This window comes from Podarcis liolepis (assembly GCF_965112155.1).
Source record: "Podarcis liolepis genome assembly, chromosome: 15".
Lineage (NCBI taxonomy): Eukaryota > Metazoa > Chordata > Lepidosauria > Squamata > Lacertidae > Podarcis > Podarcis liolepis.
In genome coordinates this window covers 42,688,622-42,712,631 of record NC_139566.1, presented here as the reverse complement: position 1 = coordinate 42,712,631, position 24,010 = coordinate 42,688,622, and the positions used below count along the sequence as shown (strand labels likewise).

Below are 24,010 nucleotides of genomic sequence, written 5' to 3'. Positions count from 1 at the left end.
ACCACTATAATTTGGTCTAGAATTCTGGAGGACCAGAAACTCAATTTTTCCTTTCACAAACAAGCTTTGAGTCCGCAAGTGTTGCAAAGATAAGCTTCGAAATGCAATGCTGCAGAAAAGTTAACTGATCAGAGACTTCTTTAAAAAAAAGAAATCAATCTACATCTAGCTTGAGAAGGAAAGGAAGATCAGCAGTTAAGTTACCTTTTAAAGTAAACATGCACTCACAAAAAGGACATAGCTGGATTGGGTTGACATAGCCCCCTAAAACCTTTCGGACAAAAGCAGTGGCTCTGTAAGCAAAGCAATAAAAGAACGATTTAGGCACAGGAACGTGTGGCATTAAGGAACCGGGAACAAAGCTCTCTTAAAGGCAGGCTGCACGACTTGCGGCCGAGAGCATGGCACTGCTGCTATTTTTAAGAACCACGCCTACAGTATGCGACGGCTCCACAAAGCAAAACAACTACATTTAAAAATAATACACTTTGAAAAATCAAAAGCAACCGCGGAACACGCTCCAGCCGCTGCATTGCCTAAAATGAATAAAGTGTTTGTGCTGGGCTGGGCTGGCAGATTTCCTCCATGTTCAAGCTTAAGGACCTGGAATCCTGTTCATGGAAAGGAGAAGAAGAAAAGGCCTGAAAATAGAGAACGATTACATTACGCACCTGAAATAAATTATGCCGGGGTGAAGCTTGGCATGTGCCTATCAGCAACTCACATTTGAGATGAAAGAAGTATACTGGTTCTGGAAAATGAACGGCCTTGTCCTCAGGATCAGCCAGCCGACTCACATACATTGAAGATGTTTGGCCCCTTAAAGTGGTATGACACTGCTTTAGAGTGCAGATGAGGCCTACTGTAGGTACATGCAACTGAAATACAGTGGTGCCTCGCAAGACGAAATTAATTCGTTCCGCAATTCTCTTCGTCTTGCGGTTTTTTCGTCTTGCGATGCACGGTTTCCCATAGGAATGCATTGAAAATCAATTAATGCGTTCCTAGGGAAACCACCTTCAGGCCAGACTGTCCCCGGACCTCTTCTGAAGGCTGGGGGGGGGGGGACAAGGGCTTTTCTTCCCACCCCCAGCATTTTAAAAAACCCTGGGACAGCGGAGGACTTCTCCGCTGTGCGGGGCTATCTTAAAATGCTGGCGGGCGGCATTTTAAAATCGCTCCGGACAGCGGAGGACTTCTCCGCTGTCCGGGGCGATTTAAAAGCCCCTGGGAAGGCAGGCAGGGGGGACAAAGACTTTCACCCCCTGCCCGCCTTCAGAAGGTGTTCCCGCCCCCCGCCCCACTTCGGAACAGCTTTCCGAAGTGGGGCGGCGGGGCCAGGTGTCCCCGCCCCCCCCGCCCCACTTCGGAACAGCTTTCCGAAGTGGGGCGGCGGGGCCAGGTGTCCCCGCCCCCCCGCCCCACTTCGGAACAGCTTTCCGAAGTGGGGCGGCGGGGCCAGGTGTCCCCGCCCCCCCCGCCCCACTTCGGAACAGCTTTCCGAAGTGGGGCGGCGGGGCCAGGTGTCCCCGCCCCCCGCCCCACTTCGGAACAGCTTTCCGAAGTGGGGCGGCGGGGCCAGGTGTTCCCGCCCCCCCGCCCCACTTCGGAACAGCTTTCCGAAGTGGGGCGGCGGGGCCAGGTGTTCCCCTGAGCGCTTCTAAAGGCGGGCGGCTGGGAGGGAATCCCTTGGCCCCCCGCTGGACTTCCCGAAGCTCTTTTGAAGTCCAGCGGGGGGCCAAGGGATTCCCTCACCGCCGCCCGCATTTAGAAGCGCTCGGGGAAAGCAGCGCACTTCGCAGCTTTCCCCGAGCGCTTCTAAATGCGGGCGGCGGTGAGGGAATCCCTTGGCCCCCCGCTGGACTTCAAAAGAGCTTCGGGAAGTCCAGCGGGGGGCCAAGGGATTCCCTCCCAGCCGCCCGCCTTTAGAAGCGCTCGGGGCAAAGCAGCGAAGTGCGCTGCTTTCCCCGGAGTGCTTTTAAACGTGGGCGGCTGGGAAGGAATCCCTTGGACCCCCGCCGGACTTCAAAAGAGCTTCGGGAAGTCCAGCGGGGGGCCAAGGGATTCCCTCCCAGCCGCCCGCATTTAAAAGCACTCTGGGCAAAGCAGCGAAGTGCGCTGCTTTCCCGAGCGCTTCTAAATGCGCTGCGCTTCCCCGCTGTCCTGGAGATTTCCCTATGGGCTTTCGTCTTGCGAAGCAAGCCCATAGGGAAATTCGTTTTGCGAAGCGCCTCCAAAGCGGAAAACCCTTTCGTCTAGCGGGTTTTCCGTCTTGCGAGGCGTTCGTCTTGCGGGGTACCACTGTAAATGAAAATATTTCTTTTCTCTACCCCTTCACTCTGCCTCCTCCACCTTCCTGAACTTCCTCTGTGTGGTCTCACCTGTTTTGGATTTTAGGCTGTCAGATCCTTGAGGGCAGAGGTCTCTATTTTTTTATTATTTTGCAATAGAGAGAGAGTGCGCTCAACAACATTGGTCAACTGTTTTCACTTTTTGAAAGATAGCATCCCTTATGTAGTCCAGCATCCTGTTCTCACAGTGGCCAACCAGGTACCTAAGGCCGAGGTGCCAAGTTCCACTTGGCATTGGGGGTGTGTATTGGCTTGTCACATGTGCATGACATCACACGTGCGACACATGTGTGACGTCACATGCATCGGGAGGAGGCCACAAGGCTGCCACAGTGGGTAGGCCTGACGAGGCCCTCTGCCACCGCAGGGAGGCCCAGTGGGGGAGACCCGGTGTGTCCTCGTCCCTTAAGATCGGAGGGGCTCAGCCCCGCATACGGGGGGGGGGGGCGCTGAGCTGTCCTCAGCCCCACAGAGTTGGCACCTATGGCCTAAGGAAGGCTGCAAGCAAGATGTGAGAATAACAACACCAGCTATAAAAATAAGACATATAGACTCCTGCAGCACCTGAAGTCCTAACCAAATTTATTACAGCATAAGCTTTTGTGGACTGGAATGACTTCAGGAGTTGCACATAACAGTAGCCTTCATTGGCAGATAATGTAAAAAGTACAATCTCTGTGTACTTTTAGATCCATAATTAATGTTGTTACGCACACATGCAAGTAACGTTGCGCTCGTAACAAATGACCATTTTTAGTAAAGCCATTAATTGTGTTCAACTTTCAGTAGCTAAAGTATATGTTATATACATGCACAGACAATATTTAACAGCTGGGACAAGCTGTCCAGCCAGAGAACATTATATAGCTATAGCAAGTTGAAGCTGCAACAAAATGTTGCCATGCAGGACAGTCCTATTGAGGGTTCCCGATACTTCATTCCACTCCCACTCCCAGCAAAAAAAAAAAAAGGCAACCAGTATTCTGAGGCTGGACACTGAGCATACTCAATTTGCTGTGGGCTACTTTGAAGGGGGAGTTCCCACCTCCCCTTAGTTTCCCCTAAATATTTTGGTACTTCTGCAAACTTTGGGGTTGCTATGAGCCTGCTAACAGGGCTGCCATGCTAGCAACTTAGAATTAGAATATAGGATGATTTCTCAGCTCATGGGACACTACTGCTGACAGATGGGCGGAAGTGACTTTTGCAAATTCCACCTTCCCGCAGTCCCCAGTGCCACTCCTACACTTTTCTGAAGGGTTAGGTCCAGCCATGGAAAGCAAAGTCTGGATCCAACCCCATGGGCCTTTTCCAGAAGAGGGCATTTTGACTGTTAGCATCCCTGTCTGGCTCTGTGACGTGACATTTTGCCCTGACAAGGAATCGTCATCTCCATGACATCAAACTGGCTTCAGGTGTCAGTTCCCAGGAAGGCCCAGGTTAAAATCCTCACTCAGCCATGATACTCACTGGGCAACCTTGAGCCAATCAACACCTCTCAGCTTAACCCACCTCAAAGGTGACGAGAAAACAGGCAGCTTGGGGGACCACGCTGAGCACCCTAAGCGACTTGCAAAGACGGGCAAGATAAAGACCTAGAGAAACATTTGAAGTCACAGCCTAAAAGCCCTGAGCTTTGTTGCATCTACCTGAAAATGGAAGAACACCAAAGAAAAGCCTACAGCACTCACTTAAAAGCTTTTGAAATAAATAAAGGAGACACCCACAATGGGTTGTCAGCTCAAGAGATAGTCAGAAGACAGAAAATATTTGGATTTCGATTTTATCTGCAACAAACACGCAACATCGTCTATTTATATGAAAGAAGAGGGAAGGAGAGACGATGGAACAAAAATGTAGCATTGAGATAAGTAAGCCACCCACACAGAGAAAACGGTTCCATATTGTGTCAGTTCTTTCTAAAATGAGGGTACTTAAAAATATACACAGTGTATTATTTTTTACCTGGAATGGCATAAAAGGAAAAAGAGAAAGACAACTTCTACTTCAGAAATAGTTTGAGACCTCATCCATTTGCCCCTCTCCTTCCAGGCAGTGTGCTTGTGTCTTTATTACAGGCAGCAATTCAACAGGCAAAGCTTCCTGCAGCGCCAATGCATCCCCCTTATCTCTAACCATTGGATTTCTGCCTGTTTAACCGCTGTTAGGCCTTCTGGCGCAGAGCAGGGAAGGAGAGGAAATGAGAATGCTAACCTGAGCCCATTTGGTTGTCAGGCCAGTTCCATAAGGAACAACTGTTTTTCCCTCTCTGGAAAGGAAATATTAAAATTATTGTATTACTTGTTTGAAGGTCTAACACATTCTTCCCCAAGGACAGGAAGGAGCCAAGAGTCAGTAGAAGGTCAAGGTAATACCAAGGGAGAGATGAAGCCATCAATTTCACTTCTCTGTACAGTACTTCTCATTTTCCCAACCTTAAAATCGGTTCACATTTCCACAGACATTTTCTTTTTCTTTTTTTTAACATCCTTATCCAAATTCATCAGCATTTCAGCACTAATTTCTTCTAGCATTTTTGTATGGTGTTCTGACTAGCACATTTTTATGAGCAATTTTTTCTTATGGTATTTTCACTAACATAACACATTTTTATAAGCAAAAAAATTATGAGCAAAATTCTCTTATGGTACTGTATTTTCACTAACATATGCCTTTAGTGAATGTTTCCCCCTAATTTTTGTGCACATTGTTTGGTTGGAGAGAGCAAATCTGGAAGGATAGTTGTGCTTTGGTTTGCATATTGGTTCAAGAAGTGTGACACTGACATTTTCTCATTAAAATACAAACAAAATCAATTTTCTCCTCCATGTTTGGCCACAGATCTGAGAGAGGCTCAGGTGCCAGCCAATTCGTGGGGGCCTTATTGCTCTTTAACTATTAAGCAGTATTTCCAGAGCAAGTCAGGCAGGACAAGGCAGCCGACTCCGGCCGTGGCAATACTTGGATCCCATTCAACAGCAGGTAATTGCCCCCTATTTAGTTGAACAATTCTCACTATATAATTTATGAAGCCGTTTCATTGGCGCCATTTGACTTTTCTGCTACAGATGACAAAACGTCCCAGTCAGTCTCTCTCAAGTGTTTGCCAAATTTTGAGTAGCTAAGGGACCTTTTTTATTTCTTTGCATTAATATGGTAGGCAAGCTTCATTAAGATACTTGAAAGCGTTCTTCGTTTAGAGTGGGCAAGTATGGTTCACATCTCCGCAGTGGAACTCACCAACTGTAACTCTGTGAGAGTCAGTGTTCTGGGCATCTCTCTTCTGAAGGAAGGCAAATCTGCCGCACCTCCACGCCAGGAGTGGTTGAAGGATCCAGTCAGACCCAGTCAGGCCCAAGCCAGACCACGGAATCGCTCACCCAGCCAGCTTCATCCGAGTCTCAGCAACTTAGGCTCACAGGAGACTTTAAATAATCAATGCATTTCTTACTGCCCATGCAACTGTTTCTTCACCCCATAATGTTGGAATTGCTGCAGAGCCCAAATGGGAAGTAATTACATTGGGGTGTGTGTGGCTGTTTTGTCCCAGGAAGATTAAGACAGATGCAGCAGCAGCACTGCCGGCCGCTCTAAGAAAGCAGCGCTGCTCATGAGCGTAGACGTAAATCATCCAACAAGCGTGTGACTCACCAGCAGGCCTGAAGCCCAAAACCAGATTTTCCAATGATGACTAAACATTTTAAAAGGCGCATGGCTGTAAGCTGACCTGTGAGCTTGGCACAGCCTTAATGCACAATACAAAGCCAAGTCCTCCCGTTACCCTTTGTTAAGGCCCATAATGGAATTAAAGGACCTTGTGACACATCCTGGGGTTTAAATGGTCTCCTAATGACTTGAATACCCTCCTCTCCAGTGCTTCCCAAATTAGCATCCCGGGAAAGGAAGGCCAGCGAGGGTGGGGGCACAGATCAGCAAAGGATGCAATGCTGCAACCTGGCTGGGAGGACAAAATGAGGTTGGGGGGGCAGGGACAGCACACAGTGGCAATCACAAATTATATTGGTTGCTCCATTGCCTGCCAAATGGAACCCCCACTTCCAAATGGAATTCCAATTACTCAGATGTCGTCCTCGCCAAATGCACCAACCACTTTCCCTGGGACATCACTCCCTGCTCAAAACCAACAAAACAGTTTAGACTAGAAGAGGGCTGCTGCCAAAGAGGATCAAGATATTGGAGGTTCTTCATGGAACGCACAGGCCTTCGTTCATTTGTGGAAGCTTAAGCTTTTTAAAAATAAAGATGGTCCAAATGTAGATGGTATAGATTTTGCATGGTTTCAAAGAAGATAGATAGAGCAAAGAACCCAAACTGTGCCTGCATTAAATACTTATACTGATTTCTAATTGTATTTTCTGTTCCTTTTTTTCTTTTTTCTTTTTTACTGTATTACAATTCTGTGAAATTCAAATTGTAATACAATAAAATGCAATATAAGAAATAAAGGAAGAAAAAAACCAATTAAAAATGATACCGCATCTAGCACAGCACGTGACAATTGCTACAAAAGGCAGAAAAATCAGTATCTGGTCCAACATGACCCTCAGTAATTTTCAAGTGGCCCCTTGGGGGGAAAGTTTGGAAACCACCAGGACAGAAAGATGTTTTTCTACTTCTCTTGTCTATGAGATAAACAGCAGTCAGAAGGAAGCACTTATCGGTTAACTGTTGAAACTCACTGCCACTAGATGTGGTGACTGGCCAATTAGTGGAGAATTTGGCTATTATCTGCCATTGATTGTGAATGATAAATGGAACCTCCATCTTCAGAAGTAGCACTGAATCAGTGTCCGTAGAGGTTGACCGCTGTGAATTTCTCCCAGAATTACTAAACTGATTTGAGAAAGAATCTGTGTGAATGCATCTCCTGTACTTGCAAGTTCAAGGAAAACATTTATTGGGTTCTTACTCACGACAATCCAGCATGTTTCTTTGGCACATGCAAGTCACACAGTCTGCAGGCACAGGGCTGGCTTCCTACAATGAGCGCAGCAGCAGCTTCCTGGGGAGGCAGATAACCCGCTTTTTCTCCCAGGTTGCCTCCAGGGCCGGCCACAGGATGTGCCCTGGAGGTCTACTGTCTGTTGACATGAATTCTTCCGGCAACGTCACAACCATTTCTGAGCACAGCTGTCCAAACATAACATGAGTTCAAAGCTACTACGCACCATGTTGCTCGATTTGATGCCCCTGCTCTGTGCAGCCTGGAGTCACCAGATCCAGACTGTAGCAATCTGAAGCATATTGTCTCAGGACTCTGCATTTCCTCAAGTGGTGGGATGTTCCAAAGGCAGTCTTTTACAGGGTCCATTCACTTGCAAGAATGGAGGCTTGCCATGCTGGTCAACTTTAAAAATAAATATGCAGAATGGTGCACAGAGGAGTAAGGCAAGCAAACATCCGAACAGGTAATGCTTGTCTTTATAGTACCATCAGTTCTCACAAAAGCAAACAGCATGCATGAGCAACCCAGCAACCTCCAAAAGGCCAACCAGGCACAAAACCCAACTTCTGAATCTTCTACTGGTCCATTCTCACTAGCAAGTGGTTCTTCTCCAGCTCAGAGCCAAGCAGGTGGATGTGCCCTGTACAAAACACCCAACAACCATTCAGGACAATTAGAAATACAAGACGACTGTTGCTCCTTGGGGGTTTGATTCCACCACACACTGGAAAATTCAGGTTGTGCAATTATAGTTGACTGGCAGTGTTAGAAACTCAGATATATAAGCTTATTGCCAAATAGCACCTTAAACCTGGGTTACTGTCACCACAACAGAATGCCTGGGCGCCTTTCCCCTGCAATGGGATCTATTTTTCTTTGTTTCATTTCTATACTACTTTATACAGTGGTACCCTGCAAGACGAACGCCTCGCGAGACGAAAAACTCGCAAAACGAAAGGTTTTTTCGTTTTCGAGTTGCCTCGCAAGACGAATTTCCCTATGGGCTTGCTTCGCAAAACGAAGCTTGCCCCGGGGACAGCGGGTCTTCTCTTTTGAAGCAAGGGGCTGCGGGGAGATCGCTTCTCCCCACCGCCCCTTGCTTCAAAAGAGGTCCGGGGACAGCGGGAAGAGCTTCCCACTGCCCCCGACCTCTTTTGAAGCAAGGGGCTGCGGGGAGATCGCTTCTCCCGGTGCTCCGAAGCCGGGCGGGGGGCAGGGGACACCTCCCACCGCCGCGGGGACCTCTTCTGAAGGCTGGCGGGGGGCAAAAGTCTTTGTCCCCCCTGCCTGCCTTCCCAGGGGCTTTTAAATCGCCCCGGACAGCGGAGAAGTCCTCCGCTGTCCGGGGCGATTTTAAAATGCCGCCCGCCAGCATTTTAAGATCGCCCGGACAGCGGAGAAGTCCTCCGCTGTCCCGGGGTTTTTTAAAATGCTGGGGGTGGGAAGAAAAGCCCTTGTCCCCCCCCCAGCCTTCAGAAGAGGTCCAGGGACAGACTGTCCCCGGACCTGGTCTGAAGGCGGTTTCCCTAGGAACGCATTAATTGATTTTCAATGCATTCCTATGGGAAACCGTGCATCGCAAGACGAAAAACTCGCAAGACGAAGAGACTTGCGGAACGAATTAATTTCGTCTTGCGAGGCACCACTGTATTTTAAAGATAAAATCTTAAAGTCATTTACACCACATTAAAATATAAAACAATCCAGAGTAAAACAAATTCAAGTTTAACCAAAATATTTCAGATCCTTCTCTAAGTGACATTTTGTTTTTTTCCTCATTTATTTATCTACTTAATTTATATAGTTGCCCCATAGCAGAAGTACTCTAGGAAGCCAGTGTGGTGTAGTGATTAGAGTGTCAGACAACTAGGACCTGGGAGATCAGGGTTCAAATCCCCACAGTCATGAAGCTCATTGGGTGACCTTGGGCCAGTCACAGTCTCTTAACCTACCTCACAGAGCTTAACTGAGAAGGCGGGGTGAACTCCTTGAAGAAAAAGGTGGGATATAAATGCAATTAAATAAGCTCTTCTGCTTACCTGCTTAAGAAAGCTGGAGGGGCCAGCCAGATGGAGATGTCAGCTGTCAACCTGGCATCCAGAGATCTCCACATGGACACAATTGGACCCAAGCCAGTCGCAAAACGCGCCTGGCACCTGGCTAATTTCAAAGGCTGTTGACTGGGAGTCATGGAATATATCCACTCCCCCCCAAATCACAGGCTTTTTGCAATCAAGAAAATGTACTAAAAAGTGTAGAGTAACTCTTGCTTTGACATATCATCTAACCTCCCTGCAAACAGATCAGGATGAATGCTAAACATTGAAACAGCCAGGGACACATCAGTAGAGTTCATTAGCACATCAAGCTACACACAGAGATAGCCGACATTCCCTACACTTAATGTAACTCAACAACATTCTCCATTGCAATAACTGTATTTAAGCAGTCTGCTCAATTGGGTAAGCCAGATGTAGTAAATGGGGACAGGTTGGGCAGTTATAAAGGAACATGATGTTAGCAAAAGCCATTTCAATAAGGCACAGGAATGTTCCTAATACTAAAAGTTTAAAAGTTTCCCAGCAAGGGAAGCAAACTGAATTTCTCCCTCCCACCGTCAGCTCTCTATAAAAAGGATGGTTATAAACGAAGCTGTGGCTTCTGAAGAACTATTTTGCGGTATTGTTTCTTGTACAAAATAATTACTGGAAACTGGAGAGCAAACAATGCGACGCCCTGCTGGAGCGAGGAACAGAACAGCGGGTATGAACCATAACACAGCCCAGAAAAGAGGTCACTTGCAGATACAGATATTGCAACCAGTTTACAAGGAGGAGAAAAGCGCACACAGCCTCCTCTAAGGGCTTGATGGGTACACAGAGAGGGACCAAGAGGGGTACTCGGCAATACCCTTTGCTGGAGAAAATTGTGTTCCTCTCCTCCAGGCCAGCATGAGAGACAAAACATAAAATACAAAATAGGAACATAGAGAGTCTGTCTTCTACCGAGTCAAGCCATCTGGCTTAGTATTGTCTGCACTGGCTGGCAGCAGCTGTCCAGGGTATCAGCCCCTGTCAGATGCTCTCTATTGAGTTCTCCTTGGTGGCTGCAATATCCCCCGTCCCCTGCAAAAAAGCCCTTGGAAATGACATTGTGATGCCATTGTGCACATTATTATTATTATTTAATTTATTAATTCGTTAATCTTCTTTCATATTAAGCCCCAAGGTAATTTACAAGCATAAAAGAAAAACATAGCAAAAATCTCTCTTTCTCTCCAGTTGTGAAAGTTTGTTGAAGCAAACATATCTTAAATTCTTTCCATAAAGTATAAATTGTGGGTGCTCCTGGTGGCTTTTGAGAGGAGGGAAATTTGATCCTCAAACTTTCGGCAAATTAGGTTGCAAAATGCAAGGGGAGGGCGAAGAGGATTTAGACTCCTTCTTTTTTTATAGCACTGCTAAACTTCATATCAGTGTTGTCTGCCTGTCTATACCTGCTCATTTTCACCACCTCTGTGCACAGAAAACGGGAGGTTAACCCATAAGAAAAAAATTATATCCAAAAGTAACAGCAAGTTAATACATTTATTAGAACTAGATAAAATATTCACAAATAAGTGAGCAGATTTTTGAATTAACTGACACTTCATCAGACTAGAGAAAGGAACAGGTTATGAAAACCTCAGAATGCAGTAAATTATAATGTATTTATTAGATTTCTTACCCACCCTTCACTGTAAGTTCCCAGGGCAGGTTAGAACAATATAATATTAAAATTGTTTAAAACAATGTACAATCAGACGATCAGAGTGAATCCTAAAAGCAAGAGGTGTGTTTTCACCAAACAACGAAAGCTGTACGATGGAGATGCTGCTTCATTCGTCAGGTGAAGATGAGATTTTACACAGACTAACAGAACGATCCCTGTGAATCTTTACTCAGAAGTAACTCCCATAATGCCCAACAGGGCTTACTGCAAACGAAATGACTTAAATTTAAATGACGAAGGCAAACCAGCATGTGAGAAGTGGTGTTAGAAAAATTTGAAGCAAGGGAGAAATTGTTCCGTTAGTTCAATTAGACGTACAAATGTCCCATCATTTTGATGGCTTCACCAGTCACAAGATGGCTAAAGAACCATTTCCTAACCTGTCCACTCCCTATGAGACTTTCAAGCCCAACTTTCTTTTCCTCTCTTTTTTTAAAGAACTTCTCCATGGTTGAATACTAAATTGCCCCAACTTTTCAGGCAGTTGCCAACGGCCTAAAATTAGGAAAACGACTAAGAACTCCCACATACCAGATGGCCAAAAAATCACAGCAAACGTTTCGGCTGTTAGATGCACAGCTTCAGTGAACACATGAAAACACACCATGAAAGAAAAACCCAAAATGAATCTGAAATTCGTGTGACACCCAAAAAAAGTTGTTGCTGTTCACAGGTGTGTGTGTGCAGCTCCACCTTGAAGGTAAGGGGGAAGGAGGGATTAGGACCCCTCAACTTTAAGTAATATTTAAAAAGCAAAGACTGTTACATGAAGATCTGATAAGAAGTCTATTGCTCCGTTCTGAGTAATGGGGCTATGGAATTTTCCCTCCCGAAATGTTGAGGGTGTGCAAAGTGGGGGGCACACATTGCACCACCCCACCCGCCTGATCTCCGCTCTCCGCCCATCCTCCCACTTCCCTCGCACCTTTGCCCACCTGCCACACGAAATCAGGGCGCTCTGGGATGAGAAAGTGGGGCTGTCCCGCTTAAAATGGTGCGCTTGGCTGGTATGAATTTATCACAGTATTATCACGCCAACTAGAAAACTGAAGTTTTATAACATGCAGCACAGCATTCCTGAGCTGTTTTTGCCTGGGATGATCTTAACCGAGCAGCTGAAATACATGGTGCTATTTTTATTTTGCTTATAATGTGTTTTATGGTCTTATGAAGACAAGTGTAGGGAAAAGGGAGGAATTCAGCTCACATATTAATGAAAACCTACCTAATTCTCACTTCCTGAAACAAAGTGCAAACCAAATCGCAGCTTCAAAAATTGAACTTATCTAAATTTTGGACTGTACCTATCTAACCAAATGACGTAAACAAAAATGCAGATATGATGGAAAAGTATGCATATAAGTGAAAATAGCACACAAAAAGGCATTATGGCAGGGCAAATTGCACACAAAACTTTGCCAATTAAGCAAAGTTGCATTAAAAATGTGTGTATTATGAGAAATTTCCATTAAAATGCTGGTGAATTTTCATGAGAAACACTTTAAAAAATCAGAAACCGATGTAGAAATGTGGAGAATAAAACTTAAATTTGGGGGAAAAATAAGAAACTGAGAGAAACCAAAGTTGATATTTGTGCCCAACCCCAGCTGACTTTTCTTCAAATTCAAAATCCACAATGGGGCAATACCTTCACTGGGACCAACCAAAGTGTCAAAAGATAGTGGCAAGTTTTCAAGTTCTCCAGATCTTTTCATCAGGCAAGATGCTACACAGCAGGAATTGACGTGGGATGAGCAAAAAAGAAGCCAAGAAAGGACATTAGGTAGCAGGAAGATCACTTTAGGCCCCATCATACCACTTTAAAGAGTCAAGGCTTTCCCCAAAGAATCCTGGGATCTGTAGTTTGCTAAGGGCGTTGAGAGTTATTAAGAGGCCCCCTTTCCCTTACAGAGCTATAATTCCCAGAGTTCCCTGGTAAGAGAGGTTGGCTGTTAAACAGTTCTGGCTGCAGACCTCTAAGACTCTGGGATAAAGAAGCAATGCTTCACCCTGATTTCTGAACACAGAAATACTGGCTGTTACCTAAATCAGTCCAATACCTTAAACAACACAGCAGTTGACTTGAGAGACCACCTTATGCAGTGACGTAGCGTGGGGGGTGCAGGGGGGGCCGGGCGCACCAGGCGCAACATCTGGGGGTTAGGGTTAGGGGGCGAAAATCCACGGGTTAGGAGGCGCAAATTACTTGCCTTGCCCCGGGTGCTGACAACCCATGCTACGCCACTGACCTTATGTCATCTATTCCCAGTAAATCGTTCATTTTGAGATATGACAGACACCCGCTAGGCATACTTTCAAGGAACAACTGAAGGCATTTTTTTTGAAACTCTTTTCAGCTAGATGAAAAGATCTCTGCCTTAGTTGTTCGTTTTGTATTGTTTTCAAACGTCTCTTCAACAATTTTTTTGCACTAGTTTTACATGTTTGTACACACATTTTCATAAATTATAAATCCATACAATCCATAAATTAATTTAAAAAAATAACTCACAGATTCTGGCTAGGCAAGGAACATAAATTTTAAAAACCCATGGGAGTCTATATTTCAGCAAAGGATTAGTTTTTAGGTGGTGTATCGCTAGTATAGTACTGTATTACTTAGTGGTTAGAGGGGAGTTAATCTTAAAAAATGTGATTATTATTATTATTATTATTATTATTATTATTATCTTCAAGTGGTAGGAAAAAATCAACAGAACTGCAAGATACAAATATTTAATCATTCACATGTATCTACAAAATATACAAATATTAAATCACCCACCTCTACGAATTGAAAAACTCCCATATTGCAGCACAGCCCAAAGCAGAAAGATAATAAACTGCTTATGAACAAATCTTAAGGCGTCCATGATAATGCAGATTAATTTGTTTAAAGCCTCGTTTCAACACGCCCTGGGCACTTAAATTGCCATCTACGTGATGCCTAACCTTAGGGTAATAAACCCACAATGTTTCCTGTAAATACAGCCTCAGCGCCATGGCACACGTTCCAGGTTTTTCCTCTTCATTAAAGAGATCTGTTTCACAACACAGTTCTTAATTGTCAAACACAGGTAGAGGGGAGGGGGAAAACAAGTTGCCACTTAAAATAAGTTGTCATGATTGAACAGCTGTTGCTGGATGACATTCAAAACGTCCACAAAAGCAACCACGGACCATTAGAGGAAGTGCTAAAGAATTGCAAAAATATTTTTATTCCCAAATAAAAGTCTTACATACACATATATACATTCATTAAGGCTGGCATCAGCTGGCCATTTAATTTTAAAAGTTAGTTATGAAATCTTAAATAGAATTAGCAGAAACTAACAAGCTAAAAGGACTCTCTTTCAACCTTTTTCAACGGCAAGGAATGCTAATAAGGTAAAATTTCAGTCCTTGAGGCTCTGTTGTTTGCTTTCACCCCATCGGATCTTCGGCCTTCCAGACACACAACTGATTCTTAATCTTTGTTTCACACTCAGAATTTAAAGGTACAGTGGTACCTCGGGTTAAGAACTTAATTTGTTCCGGAGGTCCGTTCTTAACCTGAAACTGTTCTTAACCTGAGATACCACTTTAGCTAATGGGGCCTCCCGCTGCCGCTGCGCCACAGTCGCACAATTTTCTGTTCTCATCCTGAAGCAAAGTTCTTAACCCGAGGTACTATTTCTGGGTTAGTGGAGTCTGTAACCTGAAGCGTCTGTAACCTGAGGTACCACTATACTAAGGTTCATATGTGCCTGGAGCTTTACTAAAATATTGACTATATATTTCTGTAAAGCTGTTTGTTCTCTGTGAACTGGACACCTTAAGGTATCCTAAGCAAATTTTGCATAATGGCTCCTGAGACCAAGGAGCAGGTTTTCGTCTATGTTTGGATACATCTGGATGCCATTTTGAATCAAGATGGTAGACTCACCCTTTCCAAACTGCACTGCTTTTAACTGCTGATTTCAAAAATGCACTGGGGGGGGTGTTGTTTTGGCTTCATAGAATCCCCAAGCAATGCTGGCAGAAGGCTGCTAGATGAATCAGAATTGGTATTCTCTGAATCTATCAGTTGCTGGGGGGCATTGCCAGAAGAGTGCCCTCGCCTTCAGGCTCTCCTTGTGGCCTTCGCAGGGCATCCGCTTGACCACTGCAGGAAACAAGATGCTGAACGAGACTGGCCTTCGCCCGGATCCAGGTGAGCTCTCCTTCTGCTCTTATCTCATATCAAACAACACCAGCAGAACTTTTGTATCTCTCCCAATACAAAGGCTTTTCAACAGATGTCTGTTCACACATTCAGTTGTGAATCATCGCTTGTGTACTTGTAAACCTGCCCTTAGCTGGACTCAGGCCTTAACTCGGGGGTGGAGCGCATACTTCTTTTGCATGCAGGTTCAAACACTGTCATCTCCAGGCAATAAAGCATGAGAGGGTGGGAGGTGGGGACCTCTCCCTTGAAAAGCCACTAGCAGTCTCAGTAGACAATACTATTCGTTATTTATTAAAGAGTGTTACTGTATTGCTTGTGGGATAACTGGCCTCATATAACCAACATTCTTAAGTCGAATTAATGCATGAAGGGGTTAAAACCATAGAGGAAGCTGTCCTGCCCGACTTAGCTATGTCACTTCCCTTCACCTTGGGAGGAAATAGGCAATCAAGTCTTGGCTTCATTCAGTCTACCTGAGCATTCAGTGGGTGAGGAGGTCTGGGATGGTTGCTCCAGCTCAGCCGCATGGCTTTAACCAGCCTCTTTTTTCCAGACAAGAACAGAGTGTGAAATGAACGTTCTCCTATACCAATAGTTTAGGAACTTGAACCATTTTGTAACCAAGCTACACTTTACAGCCTGTGCAACTATCTGTGAAATAGCTCAGTTGGTGGAGCAGGAGACTCTTAATCTCAGGGTTGTGGGTTTGAGCCCCACATTGGGCAAAAGATTCATGCATTGCAGGGGGTTGGACTAGATGACCCTCGTGGTCCCTCCAAACTCTACAATTCTATGATTCTGTATGGAAAAGCACATGACTCTGACCTTTGGAGAGTTTGTAAGTAAAACATTCTTAAATTACCAGATGTGTGGTATCTTTCTATGCTGGGGGAAGTGGGAAACTTTGGTAGGAACTTTAAAGAGCACATTTAAGGTTAGACGGCCTATATGCGCACGCTTTATTTGCTGCGTGTTTTGTGATTTTGAATCTCTGCTGGAGTTCTTTCACCAAAGAGCACTTGCCCCAAACTTGGATCTTGGCATCCAGGAATTAATTGTTTTCCCCATCACTGCTTCCCCTTAAAACCTGGGACAGGGTTTACACACCACTCAAACACAACTTGATGTTTTATTGTCTTTTATATATGCTGTAAGCTGCTCAGAGAAGCTGGGGAAAACCAGCCAGGTGGGCAAGGTATATATAAAAAAATATATTATTATTATTAGCAGCCTTGGATGAGAGAAAACAATGGGCTGCACATGAGGAAGACACAGGACCCGATGATTCACTTATTCACAATGGTATCTGTCAGGGAACTGACATCGGAGCAGAGGGGAGAGGCGGTACTTCCCGATTCTGCAGAAGAAGGAACGAGTAAGTGTAGAGAGAGAACGTCATCTGGGGAAGAATGTCCAGGTGACACCAGGAAGAAGGAAGAGGAGGAAAGCATCTTGGAGGAGAGGCTCCGAGACTCTGGCACTGAAGGCAGTGAAGAGAGTGGAGGGCCACCCCTGGGCACGCCCACTCTGCGCAGAAGGGTTTCGCGCAGAGAGGGGAGGCGGAGATTATCCGTCAAGGAGCTTCTATGCTGGAAGAAGTTTAGAAGCCGCCCACTCACGGATACGTCCAGCGACTGAGCAGCAGCAGCACCCAAGCTGCTCAGTCAGGGAAAGACACAACCCACCCCCTAGCAGTTTGGAACCGCTGGAGGTTTACACACGAGCAACCCCTATTCCCGTGACAGTATCCCTCCCTTTTCTGGGCATAACGTGGGGCTTTATCATCACAACAGCCCTGTGAGGCAGGTCGGGCTGAGAAAAAAGGGAGTGTGAGTTGCTCTACAGCACAATGTGAAACCCCAAAGTTGAGGTTGGATGGCCATCTGTCATGCATGCTTTAGCTGAGATTCCTGCGTGACAGGGGGTTGGACTAGATGACCCTTAAGGTCCCTTCCAATTCTACAAGTCTTTGATTCTATGAACTGGGGGGACTTGAACCTGGATTTCCTCAGTCTGGCACTCTTATCCGACCCAGGTATGAAATTCCAAAAGAGCCCTACAGGTATCCCACCCCTGACAGCTGTCATGACTTGACATGACATGACAACTTGACATGAGCCAACAGTGTGACGCGGCAGCTAAAAAAGCCAATGCAATTCTGGGCTGCATCAATAGGAGTATAGCATCTAGATCAAGGGAAGTAATAGTGCCACTGTATTCTGCTCTGGTCAGACCTCACCTGGAGTACTGTGTCCAGTTCTGGGCACCACAGTTCAAGAAGGACACCGACAAACTGGAACGTGTCCAGAGGAGGGCAACCAAAATGGTCAAAGGCCTGGAAACGATGCCTTATGAGGAACGGCTAAGGGAGCTGGGCATGTTTAGCCTGGAGAAGAGGAGGTTAAGGGGTGATATGATAGCCATGTTCAAATATATAAAAGGATGTCACATAGAGGAGGGAGAAAGGTTGTTTTCTGCTGCTCCAGAGAAGCGGACACGGAGCAATGGATCCAAACTACAAGAAAGAAGATTCCACCTAAACATTAGGAAGAACTTCCTGACAGTAAGAGCTGTTCGACAGTGGAATTTGCTGCCAAGGAGTGTGGTGGAGTCTCCTACTTTGGAGGTCTTTAAGCAGAGGCTTGACAACCATATGTCAGGAGTGCTCTGGTGGTGTTTCCTGCTTGGCAGGGGGTTGGACTCGATGGCCCTTGTGTTCTCTTCCAACTCTATGATTCTATGATTCTATGTGGCTTCTCACCCTGCAAGAAAAGCAGAGGCAAAGAGGCAAGCAGGGCTCTGAAGGGCTACCCATTGTCCTAGAAGGAGGTGCTGAAGTGGGCCCAGAAGTTATCATTAACACAAGAATTGGTGGCCAGTTACCCTGGGAGAGCGTCTCTTAGCAACCCATGAAGCCTCCTTTGTTTCCACTGCATAAATAAGAAAGGAGTCGGATGGGGGCAAAGCAAGTTTAGGAATAAACAAAAAGGGAAACATCACTGGATCTATCACTGCCTCACACTTCCCCTCAGGGCAGGGTTAAGAATCATGAATCTAGTGGAAAGAACCATAAAGTGAGCAGCATGCAACACAAGGGAGAAAATGAACAACAACAGAAATAAACCTGGAGTTATGCAACTCCATACAAAACAAGGAAAGAGACAAGACAGCCACTCGACTTTTTCTTACTTTGCTTCTCAATTGTTCTTCAATGTGCAGCGCAGCAAACTTAAGACCCAGTTCACACATGACACTGGGCAAACCTGGGTTTGTAATCTTGAAAACACACTGTGCAGAGGGATACAAAAGTCACACACCACACACTTACAGCACACTTCTACCACTTCAACAGTCAAGGGTTCCCTGCAAAAAAGCCTGGGAACCATAGTTCACCCATTTTCATAGGTCCCAGCACCCTTAAACAAACTACAGTTCCCAAGACTCTTGTGGGGAAGGCGTGTGCTTTAAATGTAAGGTGCAGATGTGACCACCCATGATTCACTATCGGCAGATATTTGCAAAAGATATGTTTGTCCCTAACTGATCTTTGCAGTTTGCATTTTCAATTATACATCTAAGGCATCTTTATGGCACAACCTTTTTAAAAAGGTTAACTGGGAATCAGGAGCTGTCTTAAGCAGGATCTGATTCTTGGTCCATCTTGCTCAGTATTGCTGATACTGGGCATACTATATATAATTAATATTGGTAAGGTCATTTTCCTTTTTTCCCCCTCTCTGACCCTGATTCTCTTACAACAGCACACCTTTAAAGCATATTCAAGCATGGGCATAGCCAGGTTTTTTGTTGCCGGGGGGGGGGGGGACCTCAATTAGCTATGTATTTTTATTGACTGATTTTTGGGGGGAAGCTGCCCCCCGCCCCCTCTTGGCTACGCCCATGAATTCAAAAGACATTCTTTCCCTCAGTTAGTTCTGGGCATTGTAGTCTACCGCTCTGGGAGTTACAGTTCCCAGGAACCATTAACAAACGACAGTGCCCAGAATTCTTCGAGGAAAAGGACGTGCTTTGCACCTTGAACACATCATCTGTACCCAGTCCGAGTGGCAGCAGCAATCCCGGTTTCTGGCACCGAGCCCTACCTGCAGATGCTGGGACTGAATTAGGGACCTTCTGCCACAAAGGCAGAGCTCTCCTCCTGTGGCCCTTTCATTTCATTTCGCAAAAAGCTAGTTTGATTTGTTGGATGAGTTTTTAGTTGGTTAACTGCTTAATTTGTCAGCTGGGGCCACATCCACAACTATGGTGCCACTTTAGACCATCATGCATTCTTCCCAAAGAAAAATTCTGGGAGATGTAGTTTCTTAAAGGTGCTCAGAGTTGTTAAGGTAAAGGGACCCCAACCATTAGGTCCAGTCGTGGCCAACTCTGGGGTTGCGGCGCTCATCTCGCTTTATTGGCCGAGAGAGCCACTGTACAGTTTCCGGGTCATGTGGCCAGCATGACTAAGCCGCTTCTGGCGAACCAGAGCTGCACACGGAAACGCCGTTTACCTTCCCGCCGGATCGGTACCTATTTATCTACTTGCACTTTGACGTGCTTTAGAACTGCTAGGTTGGCAGGAGCAGGGACCAAGCAATGGGAGCTCACCCCGTTGCGGGGATTCGAACTGCCGACCTTCTGATCGGCAAGTCCTAGGCTCTGTGGTTTAACCCACAGCACCACCCGCGTCCCTCGCTCAGAGTTGTTAGGAGACCATATTCCACTCCCTGAGCTACAATTTCTAGAATGATATAAGAGCCAATCCCTCTTCACCGGGAGCTCTGTGAAGGGTCTCCTCTCAGCACGCTTAGCAAAGTGCAGCTCCCAGGATTCTTGGGGGGGAGCCATTTCTGTTTAAAGTGCTTTCAATATATGGCGTCAATGTGGTCTAAATCTAGAATGTTGTTGTTCTATTACAGACTTCACAACTCCCACCAGCCCCAGCCAGTACTACTTGTGGGGCTGAGGGGGTTGTGGGGGGAGGAAGTTAAGGCTTTTCTGTTTAAAGAACCCTTTTGAGCCCCCCTCAATATTTTAGCTACTATGCTTGCTTTGGTGTTTCCTACTGTTCATTTATAAAGCTTTACTGTTTTCAGTGTATGCTAGAATGATCTCCTTAGAGAGGAACGGCAGTATATAAATGATTTTGAAATAAAGAAATGAACTGTAAGTCACACCCATGCCATAAATTTAAAGCAGATATAATGCCAAGGAATCCTGGGAGCTGTAGTTTGCTCCCCAGAGAGCAACAATTCCTGGCTATGTGACAGCATCATCCACTCCACCTGAAGCACACTCCCCCCCCCCAAAGAATTATGTACACCACAGTTTGTTCAGTATTGCTGGGAATTGGGAACTCTGTGAGGGCTAAACGACAGGGCCCAGAATCTTTTGAGGGAAAGAATGTGCTTTAAATGCCTCAGTATGTCCATTCTGCACCCAAGACCATCCTACAGAAACCAGGGTCCATTTCACTCGCATACATCGCTCAGTTACCAAGTGCCTAGTGGCTCATGCTTGAATCAGTTCCACTGTGAAAGGCCTCTGGGACTCATTTTGTGCGCCTCCCAATATTCCATCAGAGTTCCTTCCTTCCTGTTAATTTCCTCTTCATTTTTACCAGCTTCTTAAAGTTTCCCCTACCCCCAGCTGCCAGAGAACAAACTGGCAGGCTTCTGCACACACACTCTGTGTGTATATATGGATCACCAACAGTGTGGCGTAGTGGTTAGACTGCTGCACTATAACCTGGCAGACCTACTTCATAAGGTTGTTGTTTCTCAGACTTGGGTCTCCAGCTGTTGTTGGACTACAACTCCCATCATCCCTGACCGCTGGTCCTACTAGCTAGGGATTGATGGGAGTTGTAGTCCAACAACAGCTGGAGACCCAAGTCTGAGAAAGAATAAAAATGAGGAGGAAGAGAACCACATACACCAACTAGAACTCCTTGGAGAAATGGTGGGATATAACTATAATAAATAACAATATAATAAAGTCAGAAAGGGATTGCTTTCACTTGCTTTCCAAAACAGTAGCAATATTAGTCTACTGTACTAGAAAAAAATCCTCAGGATATCTCAGAGCAACCCCATCAAACTAGACTAGACAGGGCTTCCTACTAAAATAGACCTGAATAAAATCCTGAGCTGGACATAGTGAAGATGAAAGCAGGCAGTTTTTGTTCAGTACCAGCTAATCTAGAACACTTTTGCTGCTGGCTCCACCCATCATCAGCTTTGGCTCCACCCACTGCCACCAAGAGAATGTGGCCCTCATCTGCTGCAGTTTAATACATCAAGCAAGCATGGCTTTGATCTACTGTATGGGATGCGGGTGGCGCTGTGGGTTAAACCACAGAGCCTAGGACTTGCCGATCAGAAGGTCGGCGGTTCGAATCCCCGTGACTGGGTGAGCTCCCGTTGCTCGGTCCCTGCTCCTGCCAACCTAGCTGTTCTAAAGCACGTCAAAGTGCAAGTAGATAAATAGGTACCACTCCGGCGGGAAGGTAAACAGCGTTTCCGTGCGCTGCTCTGGTTCGCCAGAAGCGGCTTAGTCATGCTGGCCACATGACCCGGAAGCTGTATGCTGGCTCCCTTGGCCATTAAAGCAAGATGAGCGCCACAACCCCAGAGTCGGCCACGACTCGACCTAATGGTCAGGGGTCCCTTTCCCTTTACATTCACATGCAAGGCCAGAACTCAAGAGGCCAGAGCATCTGCTTACATTCCAGGTTCAACCCCCGGAAACTACGGTTAAAATCCCAAGAAGAAGGGATGGGAATGGCCCTTCTTTGACTGAACAGCTGACCTGGCAGAAGGTGGCTTCCTATGCATGGCCAGCCCACCTATGAGGCAAGCTGAGGTAGCTGCCTCAGCAGCAAAATCCACAGAGACAGCAGATTCCAATGTGGATCTTTATTCAGGGCCAGCCTCCCCATGAGGCAAGGTGAGGTGACCCCCTCACTTTGCAGGGTCCACAAAGGCAGCAGATCCCAATGCAGATCTTTCTTTCGCTCTTGTTCCTGATGTAGATTTTCCCTCACTCCTTCTTACCTGGCGGGTAGGAAGGCATCATTTTGGGGTCTGCCCCAGGTGCCAAAGGGGCACATATTGGTTGCTAGATAGGGGAAAAATCAGCTCATCTAAACTGCACTAAGGGGATGCAGGTGGTGCTGTGGTCTAAATCACAGAGCATAGGGCTTGCCGAGCAGAAGGTCGGCGGTTCGAATCCCTGCCATGGGATGAGCTCCCGTTGCTCGGTCCCACCTCCTGCCAACCTAGCAGTTTGAAAGCACATTAAAGTGCAAGTAGATAAATAGGTACCGCTCTGGCAGGAAGGTAAATGGCATTTCCGTGCGCTGCTCTGGTTCGCCAGAAGCGGCTTAGTCATGCTGGCCACATGACCTGGAAGCTGTACACCGGCTCGCTTGACCAATAATCCAAGATGAGTGCCGCAACTCCAGAGTCATCCGCAACTGGACCTAATGGTCTGGGGTCCCTTTACCTTTAAACCCCACTAAAGATGGATTTGTGCTTCTTTCATTTTTCTATCCCCGGGTCCTTGGAACTCCGTGCCACAAAAACCTAACTTCCTCCACATGACCCTTTACTGCTGCCAGGCATTCCCGCAGCTACATCCTATTGGATTCCGGGAATTCACCCGGTGATTCCCTTTCTGGTTTCCCCCGCACACCTGGCACGGGCGCATCAGGGCAGCAGCCGCCTGGAAGCGGCCAAACACGACAGAGGCAGCTGGACGGGGCTCCACTTGCTGCGCGCCGCTGCCACCAAACCCTTTTTCGAAGCTTTTCCGAGGCACCGCAAGGCGCCCCCCCCACTTGTCTTCTTTTCCTTTCCCGCGTCACGTGAGAACGCTCCTCCTCCAAGCGAGCAGCGGGCGCGTGTCTTCCCTCCCCCGCCCCCGCTTCGGGAAAGGAAAGAGGGGGTCCTCGGCGCCCCGGCCCCCCGCCCAGCCCTCCTCCGGGCGACGACTCACCTCGGCGCCGGGGCATCGCGTCCTTCACCTTCGCGGCCGCCGGCCTGCTCTGCCTTCCCGGCTCCCTCCGGGGCGCGCGGCTCGGGCTGGCAGGCTCCCTCTCTATCCGGCGGGGGCCAGCCCCATGCAAAGAGCAGCCCGGGCAGGAGGGCCAGCCGCCTTCTTCTCCGGCTGCCGCGCGGCTCGGGCTGGCAGGGGGGCGCCTGGTGGCCCTCCTCCTCCTGCTCCTGCTCCTGCTCCGGGGCGGCAAGAGCAGCAGGGAGCGCGCTGACAGCGGCGGCGGCGGCGGCAGCGGCTGCTACTTCCTTCTCCTTCGCGCACATTCCCGCACTGGGCGCTGCGGGGAAGAGAGCGGCGCGCGCGCGCCCCTTGCCGGCCGGCCGGCCTCCCGCCCGCCCGCAGGTTATTACGAAAAGAAAACACAGGCATATGAGTCTTTTATTTGAATTATAGGCAAAACCGTGGACGGTGCAATGGATGCAACGCATCTGAAGGAATACTTTTCTATGTGCAGTGCGTGTGGCAAAGTTTTTATGGTTAAAACTGCTCACTTTAAATCAATTGTGCAGTTAACAATTCCTCACTGCACTGGAAAAGTTAAAAACCATCAAAGCAAACCAGAACACTGTTATAGGCCAGACAGTCTGTTAGAACTAAATCAGAAACATCAAGGATATCTGATTGTACAACAGTTGAATGTTAACTGTTGGTTTT

At 46.8% G+C, this 24,010-nt stretch overlaps 1 protein-coding gene across 3 annotated transcripts in view; it reads right to left on the bottom strand.

The window, feature by feature from the left end:
• PITPNM2 (phosphatidylinositol transfer protein membrane associated 2) overlaps positions 1 to 23,627 on the bottom strand; it is a 221,502-nt gene extending 197,875 nt beyond the window's left edge. For all 3 annotated transcript variants that reach the window (XM_083476373.1, XM_083476378.1, XM_083476379.1), the window contains exon 1: positions 23,297 to 23,627. The gene's annotated coding sequence lies outside the window, so the exon portion shown is untranslated. The remainder of the gene's footprint in view (positions 1 to 23,296) is intronic.
• Between the last annotated feature and the right edge of the window lie 383 nt (positions 23,628 to 24,010).